We start from the raw sequence: 11,202 nt of genomic DNA on the forward strand, positions 1-11,202 counted from the left end.
AGTTCTAAAGCACATGCACGTCTGACTGAAATAATAATCCTTCTATGACTGAATTTACTAGAAGTAAAGCCAGTTCATGAAGGCAAATATTTGAGTATTTAAATAAAAGTGATTTTCTGCAGGTACACTGTACTATTATTAAATCTGTTTTAAAATGGACTCATAGAATAGATTTGCAAAACACTTGGGTTCATTTAGTTATAAATTACAAAAACATTCTTACCTTAGACCTGATAGTTCAGGAACATACACAGGGAAATATTTTATGTTATGTTACTATATTCATCTTTCTCATCTTGTTATGATAGTCACAAATAAAAGATTTTTAAGATTATCCCCGGTACTACTTATTTCCAACACTGAGAACCATGACATATACTCTTTTCCTTATAATAAAGATACTTGAAAAAATTTTCACTCTGAACAAACATTTTGCAAAAAGGAACAAAATGTCAATATAGCAATATTCTCTTTCCACAGCATATGATTGTATGCGAGCAAAATATCTTAAATAGAGATGTCCAATCTATTTTTTTAATTACCTGAGAACATGTGATTGTCTGCCTATTAAAACACTACAAATATGCCTGGAGGCATGTTATGAAGGGAGGTCAACCACTGTGATATTCCATTCAATCTGAATAACGTCGCTGGCAATGTGATATAAGGACAGTGCAGCCAAAGTCATTACCCGAGATCTCTATGTCTACACAACAGCTTTCCCTGTGCTAATAGTGTTTGTGCCATCTGTCTGTTTCCAATAAAAGTCCATTCTTGATTCAATGACCAGATGTTCCATAATGTGGGGGCAATTTTGGTACCCTCTCTCTGCCTGAAAAGAAGTACATTAACTCCTGTGTTAATGTTGTTTTCCTTTTTTCTTCTTTTCCCTTTATTTTGTATTTTTGATACCATAAAATACTGAGCTGCAGGTCTGGCAAATAATAAAGGAGATATTTTTTCTCCCTTTATATTTAATTTCCCATAATGTCACAGTTTTGAATGTTTTTATATCTAATTTCAGCTCATGGTTGTTCATGGATTCTATATATTAGAATTTTATAAAATTCAGATAATTTCTAAGTATAAATAATATACATGTATAATAAATTTAAATTAAAACAATATGTGGTTTCTCAGAAAAGGGCATATTGTTGTCAACCACTCATTTCTGTAATGTATTACTTTATTTTCTGAAGTCTATAAAAAATTTTAATATACTTCTTATTCTAACTCTGTGCAAAATAACCTGTTTATTTTAGAATAATAAGATAAACATTAAATCTTGAAACTAGATTAAAATTTTATATCATAAACAATTCATAGTTTATTGATTATCTTAAAGAAGAATATTCAGGCACATTTTGATATTTCTGAAATAATATGCCTAGGGTCACTCAGTGAAGTGTATAATGAATGCACTCTCTAGGATATTCCTAGTTCCTGCCAAAGATTACAAAGTAAATAGAGAAGGAATTCTAACTTGTTATATTCCTTTCATGTTTAAGAAGTTAAAAAAGGCATCAGCATCTTCTGGGTGACAGAGAAGCTTATAGATTCTATTTCAAATACCTCATCTCAAGATCCTTAACAGAATTACACTTGTAGTTTTCCTTTCTCAGGTTAGAGGTCTAATTCAGATATCACTCAGCATGTCTACAAGGGAATCTCCATTTGCCCTAAAAGAAGTAAATTATTACATTCCCTGATGCTACACTAAAATTACCAGATATCTGAGAAAACTGTGTGCACTCACATAGGTAACATTGAGAAGTTTAGAACATAACTCCAAGTTTACAATATGTAGGTCACTCAGAACACTATCTCCACTTCTATACAACATCTGGAGTCATCTCTCATTTCTGACACTCACTAGCAGTGAGACCTGTGAATGTCTTTAAGCTCTGTATCCTCGTTTCCTTACATACATGGTTAAATGGAAATTGTACCACTAACATAGAGATAAAGGGAGGGGTTAATGATTTAATATTTTAAAATCATACAATTTGTGACTTATTCCTCACATTTGTGCAGCACTGTATATTTATAAGCTTTAGGCATATATTTTCATATATTTTCAATTGTATCATAAGGTATAAACTACATCTTTTGTGTTCCTGTAACAATTAAGAATCATCTATAATAAACCAATAAGTTAATCAACCTTCAGTTAGCCAAGCTCTTTCTGGCTAAACTCTCCACATATAAAATAGAATTCTTGGGTCACTTTGGGCATGGAGTCAGTGGACACCCCCAAGGTCCCTAGAGGACAACTTCTGAGGCAGACCCAATTTCGGGCTCCAGACATCTGAGCACCTTCCCTGCCAGAGGAGAGGTGTCTGCGCTACCCAGGAGGGCATTGTCAGAGCACCTGGGGGAGCTACCATGGTTCTGAGATCCCTCCAAGACTACTCTGCTCAGATGAGAGTATGGACTACAGAAGCTAACAGCTTCTGAGACAGGCCTTGTTTTGGGCCTTCATCTTCTGCCAGGAGGGAAGTCTGAATACCAGATATCTGTGCACCTTCCCTGCAAGAGGAGAGCTTGCCTGCAGAGAGTGCTCTGACCACTGAAACTCAGGACAGAGCTAGTCTTCCAGGTCTGCCGATAGAGACTAACAGAATCACTAGAGGAACAAGTTCTAACCAGAGACAACTATAACAACTAACTCCAGAGATTACCAGATGGCGAAAGGCAAAGAGAAGAATCTTACTAACAGAAACCAAGAAGACCACCATCATCAGAACGCAGCACACGCACCTCACCCAGTCCTGGCCTGGGCACCCCAACACACCTGAAATGCTAGACCCAGAATTAAAAGCATATCTCATGATGATGGTAGAGGACATCAAGAAGGATTTTATTAACTCACTTAAATATAAAGGAGAACACTGCTAAGGAGTTACAGGTCCTTACGGAAATACAGGAAAACACAAAAAAAAACAGGGAGAAGTCCTTAAAGAAAAACAGGAAAACACATCCAAACAGGTGATGGAAATGAACAAAACTATACTAGACTTAAAAACGGAAGTAGACAAAATAAAGAAAACCCAAAGTGAGGCAACGCTGGAGATAGAAACCCTAGGAAAGAAATCTGGAACCATAGATTTGAGCATCAGCAACAGAATACAAGAGATGGAAGACAGAATCTCAGGTGCAGAAGATTCAATAGAGAACATCAGCAAAACAATCAAAGAAATTACAAAATGCAAAAATATCCTAACTCAAAACATCCAGGAAATCCAGGACACAATGAGAAGACCAAACTTAACAGATAATAGGAGTAGAAGAGAATGAAGATTTTCAACTTAAAGGGCCAGCAAATATCTTCAACAAAATTATAGAAGAAAACTTCCCAAACCTAAAGAAAGAAATGCCCATGAACATACAAGAAGCCTGCAGAACTCCAAATAGAAATGGCCAGAAAGGAAATCCTCCCGACAAATAATAATAAGAACAGCAAATGCACTAAATAAAGATAGAATATTAAAAGCAGTAAGGGAAAAAAGTCAAGTAACATATAAAGGCAGGCCTATCAGAATTACACCAGACCTTTCACCAGAGACTATGAAAGCCAGAAGATCCTGGACAGACATTATACAGACTCTAAGAACACAAATGCCAGCCCATTCTACTTTACCCAACCAAACTTTCAATTACCATAGATGGAGAAACCAAAGTAATCCACAATAAAACCAAATTCACACATTATCTTTCCACAAATCCAGCCCTTCAAAGGATAATAACAGAAAAAAACAATACAAGGTCAGAAACCATGGCCTAGAAAAAGCAAAAAAGTAATCCTTCAACAAACCTAAAAGAAAACAGCCAAAAGAACAGAATGCCAACGCTAACAACAAAAATAATAGGAAGCAACAATTACTTTTCCTTAATATCTTTTAATATCAATGGACTCAATTCCCCAATAAAAAGACATAGACTAACAGACTGGCTACACAAACAGGACCCAACATTTTGCTGTTTACATGAAACCCATCTCAGAGAAAAAGACAGACACTACCTCAGAATGAAAGGCTGGAAAACAATTTTCCAAGCAAATGGTCTGAAGAAACAAGCTGGAGTAGCCATTCTAATATTGAATAAAATCTACTTCCAACCCAAAGTTAACAAAAAAGACAAGGAGGGACACTTCATACTTATCAAAGGTAAAATCTTCCAAGATGAACTCTCACTTCTGAATATCTATGCTCCAAATGCAAGGGAAGCCACATTCATTAAAGAAACTTTAGTAAGGCTCAAAGCACACATTGCATCTCACAGAATAATAGTGGGAGACTTCAAAACACTAATTTCATCAATGGACAGATCATGGAAACAGAAACTCAACAGGGACACAATGAATCTAACAGAAGTTATGAAACAAATGGATTTAACAAATACCTACAGAACATTTTATCCTAAAAGAAAAGGATATACATTCTTCTCAGAACCTCATGGTACCTTCTCCAAAACTGACCATATAATTTGTCACAAAACAGGCCTCAACAAATATAAAAATATTGAAATTTTACCATGCATCCTATCAGATCGCTATGGACTAAGGTTGATCTTGAATAGCAACATAAATGATAGAAAGCCAACATTCACATGGAAACTAAACAACACTCTTCTCAATGATACCTTTGTCAAGTAAGGAATAAAGAAAGAAATTAAATATTTTTTAGGGTTTAATGAAAATGAAGCCACAACATACCCAAACTTGTGGGACACAATGAAAGCATTACTAAGAGGAAAACTCATAGCTCTGAGTGCCTCCAAAAAGAAACTACAGAGAGCACACACTAGCAGCTTGACAACACACCTAAAAGCTCAAGAACAAATGAAAGCAAATTCACCCAAGGGGGGTAGACTACAGGAAACTCAGGGGCTAAATCAACCAAGTGCAAACAAGAACTAATCAAAGAATCATCCAAACAAGGAGCTGGTTCTTTGAGAAAATAAACTAGATACATAAACCGTTAGCCAGACTTACTAGAGGGCACAGGGACAGCATCCTATTTAACAAAATAAGAAATGAAAAGGGAGACATATCAACAGATCCTGAAGAAATCCAAAACACCATCAGATCCTTCTACAAACAGCTATACTGAACAAAACTGGAAAACATGGACGAAATGGACAAATTTCCAGACAAATACCAGGTAACAAAGTTAAACCAGGATCAGGTTAATGATCTAACAGTGCTATATCCCCTAAAGGAATAGAATCAGTCATTAATAGTCTCCCAACCAAAAAAAAGCCCAGGACCAGATGGATTTACTGCAGAGTTCTAGCAGACCTTCAAAGAAGATCTAATTCCAGTTCTTCACAAGTTATTCCACAAAATAGAAGCAGAAGGTACCCTACCCAATTCATTCTATGAAGCCACAATTACTCTGATACCTAAACCACAGAAAGACCCAACAAAGACAGAGAACTTCAAACCAATTTCCCTTATGAATATTCATGCAAAAATACTCAATAAAATTCTCGCTAACCGAATCCAAGAACACATCAAAACAATCATTCATCCTGACCAAGTAGGTTTCATTCCAGGGATGCAGGGACGGTTTAATATATGGAAATCCATCAACGTAATCCACTATATAAACAAACTCAAAGACGAAAACCACATGATCATCTCATTCAGTGCGGGGAAATCATTTGACAAAGTCCAACATCCATTCATAATAAAAGTCTTGGAAAGGTCTGGAATTCAAGGCCCATAACTAAGCATGATAAAAATCAATCTACAGCAAACCAGTAGGCAACATCAATGTAACTGGTGAGAAGCTGGAAGCAATCCACTAAAATCAGGGAATTAAACAAGGCTGACCATTTTCTCCATACCTATTCAACATAGTATTTGAAGTCCTAGCTAGATAAATTGGAGAACAAAAGGAGTTCAAGGGGATACAAATTAGAAAGTAGGAAGTCAAAATATGTGATATTTTGACATATATACATATTATACATATATATATATGTATATATATACACATATACATAAGTGACCCTAAAAATTCCACCAGAGAACTTCTAAACCTGACAAACAGCTTCAGTGAAATAGCTGGATATAATATTAACTCAAACAAGTCAATGGGCTTTCTCTACACAAATGATAAACAGGCTGAGAAAGAAATTAGGGAAACAACACCCTTCTCAATAGGCACAAATAATATAAAATACCTTGGTATGACTCTAACTAAGGAAGTGAAAGATCTGTATGATGAGAACTTCAAGTCTCTGAAGAAAGAAATTAAAGATCTCAGAAGATGGAAAGATCCCCCATGCTCATAGATTGGCAGTATCAATATAGTAAAAATTGGCTATCTTGCCAAAATCAATCTATAGATTCAATGCAATCCCCATTAAACTTCCAACTCAATTGTTCAACGAATTAGAAAGGGCAATTTGCGAATTCATCTGGAATATCAAAAAACTAGTATAGCAACAACTCTTCTCAAGGATAAAAGAACCTCTGCTGGATTCACCATGCCTGACTTAGAGCTGTACAACAGAGCAATTGTGATAAAAAAAACTGCATGGTACTGGTATAGCAACAGACAAGTAGACGAAAGGAATAGAATTGAAGACCAAGAAATGAACCCACACACCTATGGTCACTTGATCTTTGACAAGGGAGCTAAAATCATCCAGTGGAAAAAAGACAGCATTTTCAACAAATGGTGCTGGCACAACTGGCAGTTATCATATAGAAGAATGTGAATCAATCCATTCCTATCTCCTTGTACTAAGGTCAAATCTAAGTGAATCAAGGAACTCCACATAAAACCAGTGACATTGAAACTTATAGAGGAGAAAGTGGGGAAAAGCCTCAAAGATATGGGCACAGGGGAAAAATTCCTGACTAGAACAGCAATGGCTTGTGCTGTAAGATAGAGAATCTACAAATAGGACCTCACAAAATTGCAAAGTTTCTGTAAGGCAAAAGACACCATCAATAAGACAAAAAGGCCACCAACAGATTAGAAAAGGATCTTTACCTATCCTAAATCAGATAGAAGACTAATATCCAATATATATAAAGAACTCAAGAAGGTGGACTCCAGAAAATTAAATAACCCAATTTAAAAATGGGGCTCAGAGCTAAACAAAGAATTCTCACCTGATGAATACCAAATGGCTGAGAAGTACCTGAAAAAAAATGTTCAGCATCCTTAACCATCAGGGAAATGCAAATCAAATCAACCCTGAGATTCCATCTCATACCAGTCACAATGGCTAAGATCAAAACTTCAGGTGTCAGCAGATGCTGGTGAAGATGTGGAGAAAGAGGAACACTCCTCCATGGTAGTGGGATTGCAAGCTTGTACAACCACTCTAGAAATCAGTCTGTTGGTTCCTCAGAAAATTGGACATAGTACTACCAGAGGATCCCACAATACCTCTCATGGGCAAAGAGGAACATCCAGAAGATGTACCAACCGGTAAGGAGGACACATGCTCCACTATGTTCATAGCAGCTTAATTTATAATAGCCAGAAGCTGGAAAGAACCCAGAATGTCCCTCAACAGAGGAATGGATACAGAAAATGTGGTACTTTTACACAATGGAGTACTACTCAGCTATTAAAAAGAATGAATTTATGAAATTCCTAGGCAAATGGATGGACCTGGACGGCATCATCCTGAGTGAGGGAACCCAATCACAAAAGAACTCACAAGATATGTACTCACTGATAAGTGAATATTAGCCCAGAAACTTAGAATACCCAAGATACATGATACAATTTGCAATACATATGAAACTCAAGAAGAACAAAGAACAAAGTGAAGACACTTTGCCCCTCTTAGAATTGGGAATAAAACACCCATGGAAAAAGTTACAGAGACAAAGTTTGGAGCTGAGAGGAAAGGATGGACCATCTAGAGACTACCATACCCGGGGATCCATCCCATAATCAGCCTCCAAAAGCTGACTACATTGCATACACTGGCAAGATTTTGCTGAAAGGACCCAGATATAGCTGTCTCTTGTGAGGCTATGCCAGGGCCTAGCAAACACAGAAGTGGATGCTCACAGTCAGCTATTGGATGGATCACAGGCCTCCAATGGAGGAGCTAGAGAAAGTTACCCAAGGAGCTAAAGGGATCTGCAATCCTATAAGTGGAACCACAATATGAACTAACCAGTATACCCCCAGAGCTCATGTCTCTAGCTGCATATGTATCAGAAGAGGGCCTAGTTGGCCATCATTGGAAAGAGAGACCCATTGGTCTTGCAAACTTTACATGCCTCTGTACAGGGAAATGCCAGGGCCAGGAAGTGGGAGTGGGTGGGTATGGGAGTCAGGGGAAGGGTATGGGGGACTTTTGGTATAGCATTGGAAATGTAAATGAATAAAATACCAAAGAAAGAAAGAAAGAAAGAAAGAAAGAAAGAAAGAAAGAAAGAAAGAAAGAAAGAAAGAAAGAAAGAAAGAAAGAAAGAAAGAAAGAAAGGAAAATAAAAAAGTAAACAAAAATAAAATTAAATTCTTTGTGTTTCATATCCTATATTCTTGTAGAAAAAAGTGTACTAAATTAATTTTTGATAAACTATTAATACCTGCAATTTTCATTATTTTAAAATAAATATGTTTATTTTAACACAATATGTTTTCATTGAGACTCATAGTAAAATACTTTCATAGGCCCATAAACAAGCCTTGGATTAAGAAATGGCACCATAGAGAATAATTTACTGTCCTTTATTTCAGGTAAAATTTTTAACTTTCATTTTAAATCAAACTGTACTTTAAATCTCATAGTTTATTCCTATGAAAACTGTTAGTGTATCTTTTGTTTGATGTCATTGAATTTTGCTATAAACAAATATTATTGAGTCTCATGCTTTATTTTATTTTGTTTTGATGCCAATTTTTAGCTCACAATTCAGGAGATTTAATTATATACTATTTACTAGGAATTTGGGACTGAAATAAGGAGTATACATATGCATAATGTATATGTATGCATATATGCATATATGTATATTATGCATACATGGACATATGTATATATGTGCATATATGTATAGACATAATATTCTAATGTTCATAAAATTAATTACAATTAGAAAATGGAGAAGTGAATAAAATATAACCTAATAGGCTTAATAACAAATACTACAGCAAAGATTTAAAATGAGTTGCACATATTTATAAATGGGTCCTGAAATGTCATAACAAGAGAATATTTAGTTAAGTGAAGTCTTTTTATTTTTTAAATTTGTTTGTTTGTTTGCTTGCTTTTGTTTGTTTGTTTTTCTACTTATTTCACTTTATATCCTGCTCACTGCTCCCTCCCATTCATCCCCTCCCACAATCCTTCCCACATCCCCAGTCTCCTTCTCCTATGAGTGGGTTGGGAACCACCCTGGTTATCTCCCCACTCTGGCACTTCAAGTATCTAGGTAATTCCTTTCTCACTAAAGCCAGACAAGGCAGCCCAGCTAGAAGAATATATCCCAGATATAGGGAACAGCTTTTGAGGTTGCCAGCACTCCAATTGTTTAGAACCCACATGAAGACAAAGCTGCACATCTGCTACATATGTATTGGGAGTCCTAAACTCAGCATGTGTATGTTCTTTGGTTGATGGTTCAGTCTCAGAGACCCCCAAGTGTAAGGAGCCGCCCTCACATTCGCCATTACAAGATGGCGCTGATGGCACTGACACCCGTGTTCTAAGTAGTAAACAAGCAAGCTGCGCATGTGCCGGGGTAGCTTTCCATGCCATGTGCTCTGCCTTTCCCGTGACGACAACTCCGGCCGATGGGCTGCAGCCAATCAGGGAGCGACACGTCCGAGGCGGAGGATAGTCCTCCATAAAAGGGAGAGGGCTCCGCCATTTCGCTCTCTCTCTCTCTCTCTCTCTCTCTCTCTCTCTCTCTCTCTCTGGCTCTCTCTCTGGCTCTCTCTCTGGCGGTCTTCTCCACTGGCTCCTGATGGGGTAAGCAATAAAGCTTGTGCTGCAGAAGATTCCGGTTGCCCTGAGCGTGTTCTTACCAGGGGGGACAAAAGCACGGCCAATAAATGGTGCCGAAACCCGGGAGCTACTGCATCACAGGGAAGGAGCGGTTAATGAAGTGTTCCCACAAAACAGACTGTTGAGAAGGATCCGGTGTGGATTCAGAACTCTTCAGCTGGGGAACTGTGGTAATGAAGTGTTCCCGCAAAACAGACTGTTGAGAAGGATCCGGTGTGGATTCAGAACTCTTCAGCTGGGGAACTGTGGTAATGAAGTGTTCCCGCAAAACAGACTGTTGAGAAGGATCCGGTGTGGATTCAGAACTCTTCAGCTGGGGGACGGAGCGGAAGGTATGTCTGGTCTTGAACTTTCTCTAGTGTTAAAAGCCCTTTTGTTCCTTTTCACATGTCAACAAGTGGTTAAGGCGGGATGGAGAATTCTGGACAAAATTCAAGACAGTCTATCAGAAGTAAAGCAGAGAGAGAGAGCAGGAAAAAAGAGGAAACATGGTGCACCAAATAAGTATACAGGCCTTTCCACGGGTCTTGAACCCGAGGAAAAGTTAATGTCAGGGAAGAATACCTGGGGAGAGATTGGAAGGAAAGAGGAGAAAAAACAAAGGAAAAAAGAAAAGTTAATGTCAGGGAAAAATACCTGGGGAGAGATTAGAAGTAAAGAAGAGAAAAGAGATGAGTTTAAAGAGCCAGTTCTTAGTAGCTGTGAATCAGATAAAGAAATTAGCCCTTCTGAGAAAACAGACTTGGAGGAGGGAGCAGCTTGTTATGAGAGAGAAATGCGAGCTTATAGGTCAAGAAAAAAGCCAAAAGCGGCTGGCAAAGGCCAGCTTGCTGCTTGGCCTCAAGGCAGTCGGCTTCAAGGTCATAGTGCACCTCCACCCTATGCGGAGCCCCCGCCCTGCGTAGTGCATCAGCCCTGCACAGAGAGGCAGTGCACAGACTCGTTCATTCCAAGAGAGGAACAAAGGAAGATGCAACAGGCATTTCCGGTCTTTGAAGGAGCCGAGGGTGGGCGTGTTCATGCTCCGGTAGAGTACAGGCTTGCCAGCATGGCACTAACTCCTGCCGACTGGCAAATGATTGCAAAAGCCGCTCTCCCCAATATGGGCAAATATATGGAATGGAGAGCTCTATGGCAAGAGGCTGCACAAACGCAGGCCCGAGCAAACGCTGCTGCTTTGACTCCAGAGCAGAGAGATTGGACTTTTGA

This window comes from Mus caroli, unplaced genomic scaffold, assembly GCF_978045245.1.
Source record: "Mus caroli unplaced genomic scaffold, Mus_caroli_1 scaffold_15, whole genome shotgun sequence".
NCBI classification, from domain to species: Eukaryota; Metazoa; Chordata; class Mammalia; order Rodentia; family Muridae; genus Mus; species Mus caroli.